This window comes from Vespa velutina, chromosome 17, assembly GCF_912470025.1.
Source record: "Vespa velutina chromosome 17, iVesVel2.1, whole genome shotgun sequence".
NCBI classification, from domain to species: Eukaryota; Metazoa; Arthropoda; class Insecta; order Hymenoptera; family Vespidae; genus Vespa; species Vespa velutina.
Window position 1 is genome coordinate 4,031,908 of NC_062204.1, and position 11,886 is coordinate 4,043,793.

Sequence of the window (11,886 nt, forward strand, 5' to 3'; positions counted from 1 at the left end):
GACAAAGTGCTATCTATTTTAAAGAAAAGTGACGTACCATAAATCGAAAAGAGTAATAAGTAGCTGAAAAAAGAGAGAGAGAGAGAGAGAGAGAGAGAGAGAGAGAGAGGAAGGGCATTAGAAAAAGGATTCTCCAAGAGAAGGCACTCGAAATGAATCGAGCAATCTTGACGTCCTTTGTATTCGGCAACTGGCACTTGTAAATATAATTACCCTCCTCCTGTCCCTTCTCTTTCTCTCTTACAGTGGTTGGTGGCTCACTGTACGGAGGACTCACCCTCTCTCTCTCTCTCCCTCTCTCTATCTCTCTCTCTCTCTCTCTCTCTCTCTCTCTCTCTCACTTTCTACCTTACCCCGCGTTCTCGCTAATTTGATTCCGCGGTTGTTTTCACCCGCGCCTCCACCACCACCTCCTCCTCCTCGTCCCACTATTCTCGGCTTCGCCCACGCATTGTCTCTTGTCTCTTCATTCAAATTACCCTCCGCTTTCCCATTCTCGCGTCGCTACAACCCTCTCACTCCCAACTCGTTTTCTCTCTCTCTCTCTCTCTCTCTCTCTATCTCTCTCTTTCTCTCCCTCTCTCTTTAGTCGTCACGAAACCCCAGCATTTTCACTCTTATTGTTGCGGTTTTATTGAATCCGCTCGGCATTGTCCGCTGCGCGAGCGAGACGCGGCCGTTTTGTTGAAAGAAAATTGGCGCGCTGTTCGAAACGCGCGTATTCGTCTTTGGAGATCTCCCTTTTGAAGAGCGAGCACCGACGTTGGCCCGACGCAACCCGCCAAATCGAGTTTTACGGCCTCGTAAGTGCCGAATAACGACGGTTATTCGACGTTTCGTCCTTGTCGTCGTCTTTCTCTCTTTCTCTCTCTGTCTCTCTCTCTTTGTCATCCTTTTTCCTCCTTTTATTCTCGTTCGTCCACAAAAAGAGAGTTCCGCGAACAAAGGAAGGTGAAATGCGGTTAAAAATTCTCTCCGCTACGTTTTAGCCACGTTCTCTCTCTCTCTCTCCTGCGTTTACTCTCTCTTCTAGTTGACTTTTGTCGGAGTAAGAAGCGTGACTAACGATCGACATTTCTACACGCGTAAGCTAATTTTCCACTTTTCGAGCGACATTCTTCCTGGTTTTATCTCACTTTGTTGCTTCCCTATTCTCTATCCCCACCCAGCCCAAACTATGCTTTAACGTTACCTAAACTCACAATGTCCTTTCTTTCTCTTTTTCTTTGTTTCTTTAAACGTTAAAAAATTTGCGAAACAATCGACGTTAAATGTGAAAGAAATGGAAAAAAAAAAAAAAAAAAAAAACTTCGCAGTCTGGTTAACTCTTATACAACCTGATTACTATTACTGACTGACTCGCCGCACTAAACAATGTGAACACAAGGAACAAATAACGATGGTATTTCAAACGTAATCGTAAACGACAATAAATAATCGTCTAAAAGTAAAGACCTTTTGTACGGACCGACCGACCGATGGAACCTGTTATTCTCCTTTTAAAACATCGTTGTGATCGTTATATTCCAGTCGGACGAATCGAATTACGGAAAAAAAAAAAAAAAAAAGAAAAAGAAATGAAAGAAAGTAAAAAAAGAAGAGAAAGAAAAAAAAGAGAGAAAGAAAGAAAAGCAGAAAAAAAGTTTAAAGATATGTAATAGGGTGTAGGCTTTTAAAAGGCCTCTCTCTGCGCGTGACAGATACTTCGAAGGAAATAAAGAAAGAAACGGTGACTCGAATTGGCAATTTTCGCGATGTTACTTTCTCTTCTCTCTTTCTCTCTGGGAATACATAATTTCGTTTCGAAAGGGGATAAAAAAGGGTGCTTAATGGCTGGCAGCCTCGTGGCTGTTGACTCGTGTAATGAAATCAAGAGTAATCGAGAGGGCGATGGCTTTTGTCGGGGATGCATGAATTTCGGCGAGCGACCATTAATTATTCGAAATTAAATATCCTCCGCAGGCTTTAATTAAAATGTTTACAATGTCGCCCGACCGGATTACCGTCGGCATTTTACAATACGTCCGTATAGGTATGCACCTATATATGTACATATATATATATACATATGTATATATATATGTGCATACACACACACACATACACACATATTATATATATATATATATATAAGCACGCACACATGTATAAAGATTCTTTCGGATCGTACTCGTTATAAATACTAGCCTCGTTTTCTTCCGTCCCTATGGCAAGTAATGAATTCGTCATTTTCGCTCGACGTCATTAATCATTTATGAAATACGAAATATTATGCAAACCGTTCCAAACGAAATTATACTCTGTTACAAAACGTAACCAATGTGCTTTCAAAGTTTCCATTCTTTTTTACAAAAATTAAATATTCAATCGCGCAAAGGGGTGAGAGAGAGAGAGAGAGAGAGACAAAAGATGAACAGGAAGAAAGGTTTCATTCGATCGAATAATCGACGAACGACGATTTTCAATTCGTTGCTAACGCGATTATGCTTCGTAATATTTGCGTAATTAAAATTTCTCTCTCTCTCTCTATCTCTCTCTCTTTCTCTCTCTCATCAACGTCTTCGTCAGTTTTTAGCATTGTTCGCGTTCCGCCACTCGTCGTTGGCGTCGACTAGCGCGAGCAAACGATTCTTGTTTGTTTTGCAAACAAAGGGTTTCTCCTAAGGGTCGAAGAGAGACTTGACGCCGTTAGAGAGAAAGAGAAGAAACGATTAAAAGAGGCAATGCAAGAAAGAGAAAGAGAGAGAGAGAGAGAGAGTTGAGAGAAAAGGGGATGCTCGAAAACAGGGACAGAATTATTACATCTTTTGTTCGAAGGCTCGAACCGCCCCATTTGCGGAATTGCGGATCGCGATCCAGCCGCGATTGTGACCGCTGAATGCCGCGGGGTCGCCCAGGCTTTTGTTAGTTTTGACTAATTTCCACGTGGTATAATCTGCTTCAATTTGAATTTCCACGTGTCTAACGACGAGACTTTTGATCAAACTTTGGTTTCAATCTCTTTCCAAGTGATATACAGAACTTACGATACTTCGACAAATTCCAATTTTTACGAATTAATATCTGAACCGAGAAACGTCCACGTGTAATCACAAAGAGATTCTCTAATTCTCGGAATATTTAAAAAACTAAAAAAAAAAAAAAAAAAAACGACGAACCATGTACGTACGTACGGAGAATCGAAATATGTCGAATGAGAAAGGTATGAAAATGTATATATGCGTATGAAAACGACATTCTTCGCTCTTTGGCAAAATGGAAGAGAGTAACGACGTACAATTATATGAAATTATAGAAGGGCGTAGGTTAAATCTTAATACCTATTCGACGTTGGCTGCACCACCATCGTCTATGGCGCCACCACCACCAACCGATTCCAACCCCTTAGGCGAGTTTAATTCTTGTTGGTCCCATCGGTGACTTTATCGCGAGAAATTGCCACAGCTCGGAAAGCGTCGTTACAGCATCGTTACCGTAAGAACTTACTACTACGCTGGTTGTTACGGCTAATGTTACCGAACTTGGTTAACTTTCAGTTTTACGCACCGATTCGGATTAAGAATTTATGGTAACGGCCGAGTTTAGTCTCCTTCTATTCTCCACGAAATACGAACGAGTCGAGGAGAATCTTTCGGGAGAATCTCTCTCTCTCTCTCTTTCTCTCTCTTTTAATTCATTTCTTTTATTTAAAATACATCCTTCCTTCTTTGATTAATTTTCAGAGAGACAAATGGATATTAGAAAATCACGATATACTGACAGAGAATATTGGGGAAGAATAAGGATAAAAAATATATCTATAGAGAAAAAGATAGAGGATACGTACACATCTCAGACATTTATTTTGCGTCCACGTCGGCACTTTTCCTCAGGCGGTCAATCATATTAACGAAGAAGTACGACACGACGAGGGTAGATACTAAACCGATCAACTTGCACAGCAAGACGACTCCAAACTTTTTCTTCATCTTTATTCTTCTCGTATATACACGTTCATTTTCCCCATAGGATTCCTCGTTCACCGTCTTTTCTTTCTCTCATCGTGTTAATTGCTTTCTAAGAAACGAAAAGACGCTAATTCTAACACGAAGAAAAGAAAATCGAGGAGACGTAAGAGAAAACGAAGAAAAAAGGAAAAAAAGCAATGGGGGAAAAAAAAGGAAGAAAGGAACAAAAAAAAAAAAAAAAAAAGAGGAAAAAAAAAGAAAAAGAAAAAACTCGAAGAAAAATCTCTCCCAACCTCTCCCGGCAAAGATTCGGATTCTCATTGAGAGAAAGCTAGGATGGTAGGAAGGAAGAAGGGTCATTTCAACCCTTCTCCTCATCTTCTTATTCCTCCCTCTTCAAGGCCACATCTCTTCTTCTCCTTCTAAGCTAACGCGAATGGTATAATCGTGGCACGGCTCCGATCCCATGGGAGCAGTTGTTCCCGATGCGATTCTCTGCCAAGGATGAAACGACGAAAAGTTTAATGAGAGAGAGAGAGAAAGAGAAAGAGAGAGAACTTAACCATGGAAGACTCCTTTCCTCTTTTCTTACGATCTTCATCGAAAAACGAATCCCATCGAAGTGATCGCAATATCTATATCAGAGTATCTCATTCATGAAACGACCATGTTTTTAAAGTCACCTGTTTCTCCATTTTGCATAAGGGAAATAATAATACACATATATATAACAAATCCTATTCCCTGTATTATGGATGATCGATAAAGAAAGGGAAAAAAAAAAAAAAAGCCAAATCAAACGCGCTAACAAGAGAAACGTGTAACTCGAATCGAAATATAATAAGTGAAAAATATACGAGTCAACGTGAGACGCGAGAGAAATAAAGAAAATAATAAAAAAAATAAAAAGAAAAGGAAAAAGAAAATGAAAATAAAGAGCGGAAAAGTAAAAGAGAGATGGGAAAAAAGAAGAAGAAGAAGAAAAAAAAAGAAAACAAAAAAAGGAGTGACACTCGCTCGCACGGAAATTTTGTAGGGTCTCGAAGCGTAAACTCGGCCGGTCTTTAATGGTCCATCTTAAATATGTAAGGGCAGTCTGCCCACCGGGTAGCGGGTAACAATAAACTAACACTTAAAACGCACTTCAAGGGACAATGCAAAGTCGCACCCTTGGCGCTAACGATCTCACCTCAGAGCTCCTCCAACAAATACACCTGTGCGAAATAAGACCCCTGCTAAGAGAATACTTCAGTAAAAAGTCTTCCAAGGTACCAATTTAGCAAAAAGGCCTTTTGTATGCATCTTCAACTCTTAGCCCCAAAACGTCTCTGTCCTACTTTTTCATCTCTCTTTATCTTAGAAAATTGTTAGATACAAAATATCTACATGCATGCACATGTACAAACACGCGTATGTAATAATTGTTAACGAGTTAGTTGAAAATATCGTTTCAACAATATGTATTTCTTTAACTCAATACGATTTCAACAAAAAATAATAATAATAATAACTTTAATAATAATTAGTCGATCGATTACTTTATACGATTTCAAATAAAAATTATAAAGATTCTTATATATTCGGCTGTTCTATCTTAGTTTAATTAAGAGAGAAAACGAGCTCACTCAAGAGTTTCGAGAATCTCACGATTTCATCATTTCTATTTAAAAGTACACTTTCTCATACATATACATATGTAAATATATATATATATATATATATATACACACACACACACATAGTTTCATCAAAATCCTTCTAGCTTTTATGGATTTCACAATGCGTGAGATCTTACGTACATAAATAATTTCTTTTTTCAGTATCTCGAGAATAACGAGAAACGAGGTGGAAGAGTATAATCCCTTCTGTTCTCTTTTTTAACAAAGTAATACGAGTCACGGTGGTGTAGCTCCTATAAATGATAATAATAATAATGAAAATATTAGTTTTTAAAGGCGTCTACTGGGTGCCGTTACAAAGACGACTTTCTTTTTTAAGAGAGAGAGAGAGAGAGAGAGAGAGGGAGAAAGATTCGAGTTTCGACGATCCCCCGTGGCTCGTCGTTTTTTCTTAAGAATTTTTCTCACTTCGAGACGTTAGATTCCTCTGACGAAAAAATAAAATAAAATAAAATAAAATAGAATAAGAGAACTTTTTCTTTGTTCCTCGAAATATCGTTAAACATTTTTTCAAAAAATATTATAATAATAATAGTAGTAATAATAATAATAATAATAATAATAATAATAATCGTTCGAGTTGCAAACGAGTTGTAAAGCATTCGCCGATTTAAACGACCTTCCTCGTTAAATGTTAATTAAAAGTGAAATAAAACTATAAAGTGTCAGTGAACGAAGACTCCTAAAACACAAAAAAAAAAAAAAAAAAAAAAGAAAAAAGAAAAAAGAAAAAAAAAAAAGAAGGAAGTGAAGAGCAAATAAAAAGTGGAACAAAAAATACGCCAACGTTTATGCGATGCAGGTTCCCATGAAAATCGTAGAGGAAAATTAATTACGCGTAACGTTTGTAACTAAACGTTATAATTGGCTTTTTACTTTTAATAAGCGAGATACCGAACGATAAACGTAAGGGAGAAAGAGAGAGTACGATCTTAACTCACAATTAAAGATACTTTAAAATCTGTACCTATAGAAATAAAATTACTGATTTGATTGAATTTTGAGAATACAGAAAAAGAGATCTTAGAAGATAAAAAAAAAAAAGAAAAAAATGATATTTAAATAAATACGATTAATGCTAATAAAACATTTTCGAAAGGGTCGATCATATTGCGCATTAATAAATTAAAAGAGGAATCGTCTAAACCCATGTAAAAAATCGTATTTTTTACAAAATCATACGAACCTTAAAGACATTTGTAATATTTTCGCAATGGTGGTTATTGATAGAGCAGTAGTCGCATTATAAATTGAAGTGCTTTTAACGAAATCCAGGTTAGCCCGAAGCTATTCCACACGCAAGCTACACTTTGCATGCCGCATTCCGAGCGACTTGCCAGCCTCGTTTGAACCGGTCGCGGTGAGAGCAGCGTACCACACAAAATCCGAATGCATAATTAATTGCTTTATCAATTAAAGAAACGTCGGAAATTTTCATCTCGTCGTTTCGCTTCGAAGACGAAAAGGGGATAAAGATATTTTCGGATTATTCGACCATTAAATCGAGATAGAAAAATATTTTAATAAAGGCTCGTTTTCCTTTTTCCTTTTACCGTTTTTTTGCTACTTCTGCAGAAAATCTACCTTTGTAATTTCGTATTCTTTTTTTCTTGTTTTCTTTTTTCTTCCCCCGATCGATAGACGATACGAGTGATCATCGACGAAAGTACCAAGGCAGACGGCCGTAAATTCGTTTGGAAGCTAGCAAACTAAATCATTCTCTCTGTACTCTATGAGACCGGGGAAAGGACGATACGGTCCTCAAACAAACCCGGAGATCCCTTTGCTAGAAATTTAATGCGCCCTAGACTATAGATACCTCTAGAATTTTCAATCTAACGGTGATAAAATAAGTACAGACATGTAAACAGAGTCACTTTTAAATTACGATATCATATATTAACAATGAATGTTACGATCTCTTATGTAGTATATAACGAGCGATATTTGTTAAATAATATTTCGATAAGTGTCATGCATCATCCGAATTAACTTATCAATTAGTATAACAATTTTAATTGTTGAGAAAGAATAGAATAATAAATATACGTATAAAATATTACTTACCATCGATGTTGGTACCATGTGTTATCTATATACTTTACTGAAAAAGTATATCTACCCGAATGATAATTGTTATCGGTAGCAGTGATACTTGTGAGGAAGATAACTGCAGACATTAGACAGATAAAATCCGTCGGTAAATCCAGCGTCGATAAATCCAACGTCGATAATCCCAGCGTCGATAATCCCAGCGTCGATAATCCCAGCGTCGATAATCCCAGCGTCGATAATTCCAGCGTCGGTAAACCTAATATGGTCGATAAAACAGTACATTTTTTAGCTTTCTAAAAGGATTAACAAATAGTAGCAATAAATGTAGAAAGAAGAATGATAGATTGAAATTATCGAAATTAGTCGAAAATAATTTACAGGAGTCTTTACGCGGAATGAATGAAGTGATTTTTCTAATAATTTTTTTACGCACACGATACGCGATATATTGTTGAACAGAATATAAAGTTAAATTAATAAAAAAATAAAGAAATAAATGAAAGGAAATGTAAAGCCTCTTTCTCACTCACTCACTCACTCTATATATAATAATGTTATAATATTAATAAAAATACAAGAACACGAATAGATTTCTCGATGCGACATCAAATTAGATATGATTAAAAACTAATGATTTTATAACGAGATCGAAAATAGAAGAAAAATATTCGTTAAAAATTATAATAAGATTACTATTAACTAAACATGAGCGAGTTCATTTTCCGATTGGCCGGCTTCACTAAAAATTTGGAGAATTTCTAATCTCACTTTATCGCGATGTCACTACTTAGATTTCGATTGATTCGATCTGAAGAGAATGACCGGCGAACAATTCGAAAAGAAATAATTTCTAACTTTAATAGAATAGCTTATCGAACGAAAGATTCTCGAACAATGGACGATCGTCCATTCGACGAATATTACGAAAACAGCTATTGTCACGAAATCGAGATTAATCTTTCTAAAGATCGCATTTCTTTTAACATAATTGACAAAGAATAAAGAAAAGGAAAAAAATCATACCATATGCAACGAATATTGAAGCAGAAAAATCAAAATTCACATTATTAAACACGATTAAAATAATGAGATTCCCGCGCGACCATCAAATCTTGACTGATCAACTTATTTCAAATCTATAACGTATTAATAAACGTATCATCCTCTCGCGACGGTTGATTGGCTGATCGTAATTGCGCAACATAATTTTCATCAATCACAGTGAGTTATTCTAAAAAACAAAAGAACCCACCAATAAGAGCGTTTCCTAATAAAATTTTCTTTACATTTATTTTCTTAATATACATATATATATATATATTTATGATTTATCATTAATGATATATTATTATACGTAAATTATTTTATTTTACAAATCTTAATTAAGTTTCCCATTTATATTATTTATTATATATAAATATATCGTTAAATTAATCGAAATTGAAAGTCGTTAGGCGTCGGAGGTGCAGGCCTCTGTAGCTCAAGACACGAACTAATATGATCAATCTAAAAAAAATTAATATTCTATAAGACAATGTTTAAGACATAATTACTTATGTCGATAAAATCATATAGCCGATATATGGCGCTTAATCGTCAAAATGTGGAATATCGAGAGAACTAAAAAAAAAAAAAAAAACGGTGAATAATTTAGACCGCCCATCGCCTGCATTCTCTCGAAGCATGTGTGACGTCAGCGATAGATATAAGCAAAATAGAGAGACACAATGTAGGTTATACCTTCCTGACGCTTAACTATTTGTTTTAGTGTGCGATAGAAAATCTTAAAAAATAATAGTATATCTGACAAAAGCAAGAAAGACCATATGCCAGATTACATTTCTCTGAAGATGTATTAATTGAAAAGTGTTCGTTAATTGTATACAATTTATTTATTTATTTTTATTTTTTCTTTCTAGTTAAATTTATACAAATAACAGAAGTGTACTTAAACACTTTTCTTAAATTAAAAATCTTGTACCTATTCAAATAGTAGTTATTAATAATTGTGTATATATCATTATCAATATATAAGAATAATAAAATAATTAGCAATCCTCGAAGAAATCATTTTAGAATTTTATCTGATTCTTATCTATTGGCAATATAAAAGGTGAGTAGTTTGAAATTTAACTATGAATTTGATAGAAAAGATTTTTAAAATCTGCCTTAAAATATGCAATTATTCGCCCGACAGAATAGAAAAAGATGATTTGAAGAAGAGGATTAGCAGAGAAAGAGAAGAAGAGAAAGGGAAGAAAAAAAATTCGCAATTATGCGCGAGCGTGAAAACGATACGTGAACTCGCAAATGATGAACTCACGCAACAATTGCTTTCGTCTGAGTTAGAGTAAGTAGTTTGCTAGACTGTGAACTCATACTTTTCACTCTCTCATCTTGTATTGATATTTCTTTAATGGTAGCGTGCGTCTTGCAATGATCCGTGCTAGATACGACATTGGTATGCGTTTGTTTCACTATAAAACCATAAAGAATAATAGATATTACTTACACGTATGACAATTAGTATATAAGTTTGTGAATTGAAAGAAATTATCTTTGAATTTAACTATATCTTATCTATTTGTCTGTAAAACTATTATTGGCAATGTAAAGTATTAATACTTTAGTGTTTAATCGGAAGTAGTTTGAAGGGATTTTAAAAATATATCGAAATATGCAGCCATTCGCCCGGTAATACTTGCGTTACAATTAGATTTCAATACATCGCAAGTACTACCGACCCAGGTCTCACCACGTGGAGGTTGCTTGCATATGGAGACCCATGGGCTAAGAAATTTTCAAGCAAACAAAATTAAATCCCTGGCAGGACTTTTAACAGCGTCCGCGAATACCCATGCCGGCCGACTTTTTTCTTCGGGAAAAACAACATTTGCGCAATCAACGAGAACATTTCTTCGACAACAATTCTTAACCATTTTTTATGATCTCATTTTAAAGACGAAGGTTTTATCTGGATCATATCTTTTTCAAATTTTTCTAAAAGCTTTTACTTTGTACACAGAACATTTTCGAAAAGTATCACTTTTTCAATACTACTCTTTTCCAAGAAAATAAAGCTTTTTCAAAAATTCGAAAAAGATATGGTCTAGATTGAACTTTTGCCTTTAAAACGAGAGTTTGTTCATTGAAATCGATCAAGAATCACGCCAATTCTCCTTGTTTGCGTAAATCAAGGATAGCGAACAGCCTTAACAAAATATATACCATCTAAGCGTCTACACGAAAATGTGCAGCGGGGCTAGGAGCTTCGTCTTTTCCACGGCAGATTTCAAGGGGGCGCCACTATAGGAAACGTATTTTTCTTCAAAAAGAAAAAGTCAAAAATAGCGTTTGAATCAGTAATAATTCCAGAAGTTATTCTTGATCCGATCTTAATAATCGTGAATTCATTTTAAAGATGAAGATTTTTCTTTAAGAGACGGGTTTCATGAATTTTTATCTTACTTTATAAACTGTTCTGGAAATACAGTATTTTTGACAAAATTCTTTTTTAACGAAAATAAAGCTTTCTTAAAAATTCAGAAAGGCCGTTTTCTCGTTTAAAACTTCATCACTTAAATGTAATTTTGTTCATTAAAATCGATCAAAAATTATGCCTGGATGCATTGCTAACGTAGACGATTATAAATCTAGGAGTGGTGAACAATCTTGCATACGTTTAGAATGAGGAAATTTAGAAGACTCCTACGTCATAAATTTGAAGTATCGTGAATCGTTTTATAAAATAATTCCTTCATAGTTTCGGACTTACATAGAATTACATAGAATTCGAGCTTCTACGCAAGGTAAGAGATTATAACCAATATATTTTACGTCGAATGTACGCATAAGATTTTGAGAAGAAAAATAGTATGAAATAGTACGAAGAATAGTACGAAGATATTATGAAACTTGGAATTAAAATCGTTCAACGATTTCGTTTACGAATAAGAAATGAATTTCTTACAATTGTAATTGTACTATGAGATATAACAACGAAGGAAAACTCTGTTCGTTCAATGAAAACAATAAAATGATATAATCGGGCTAATTTCTGAGGGAATAGCTGAAAAGAAGGGGGGAAAAAAAATTTCATCGATTTTAACGAATGGTATCGAAAATTGTCGAGGGCACCCGAAGATCCTAGTTACGGCGTTGATCTCGAGGGGAGTCGCTGTCGGCGCATGCGCACTGACAGTACA

General features: G+C 35.3%; 1 long non-coding RNA gene across 3 annotated transcripts in view; it reads right to left on the reverse strand.

Moving 5' to 3' along the window:
- LOC124955227 overlaps positions 1-8,792 on the reverse strand; it is a 184,765-nt gene extending 175,973 nt beyond the window's left edge. For all 3 annotated transcript variants that reach the window (XR_007102805.1, XR_007102804.1, XR_007102803.1), the window contains exons 1-2: positions 8,705-8,792; positions 7,694-7,937 (exon numbers count right to left, since the gene is read on the reverse strand). This is a non-coding gene — a long non-coding RNA (uncharacterized LOC124955227). The remainder of the gene's footprint in view (positions 1-7,693; positions 7,938-8,704) is intronic.
- Between the last annotated feature and the right edge of the window lie 3,094 nt (positions 8,793-11,886).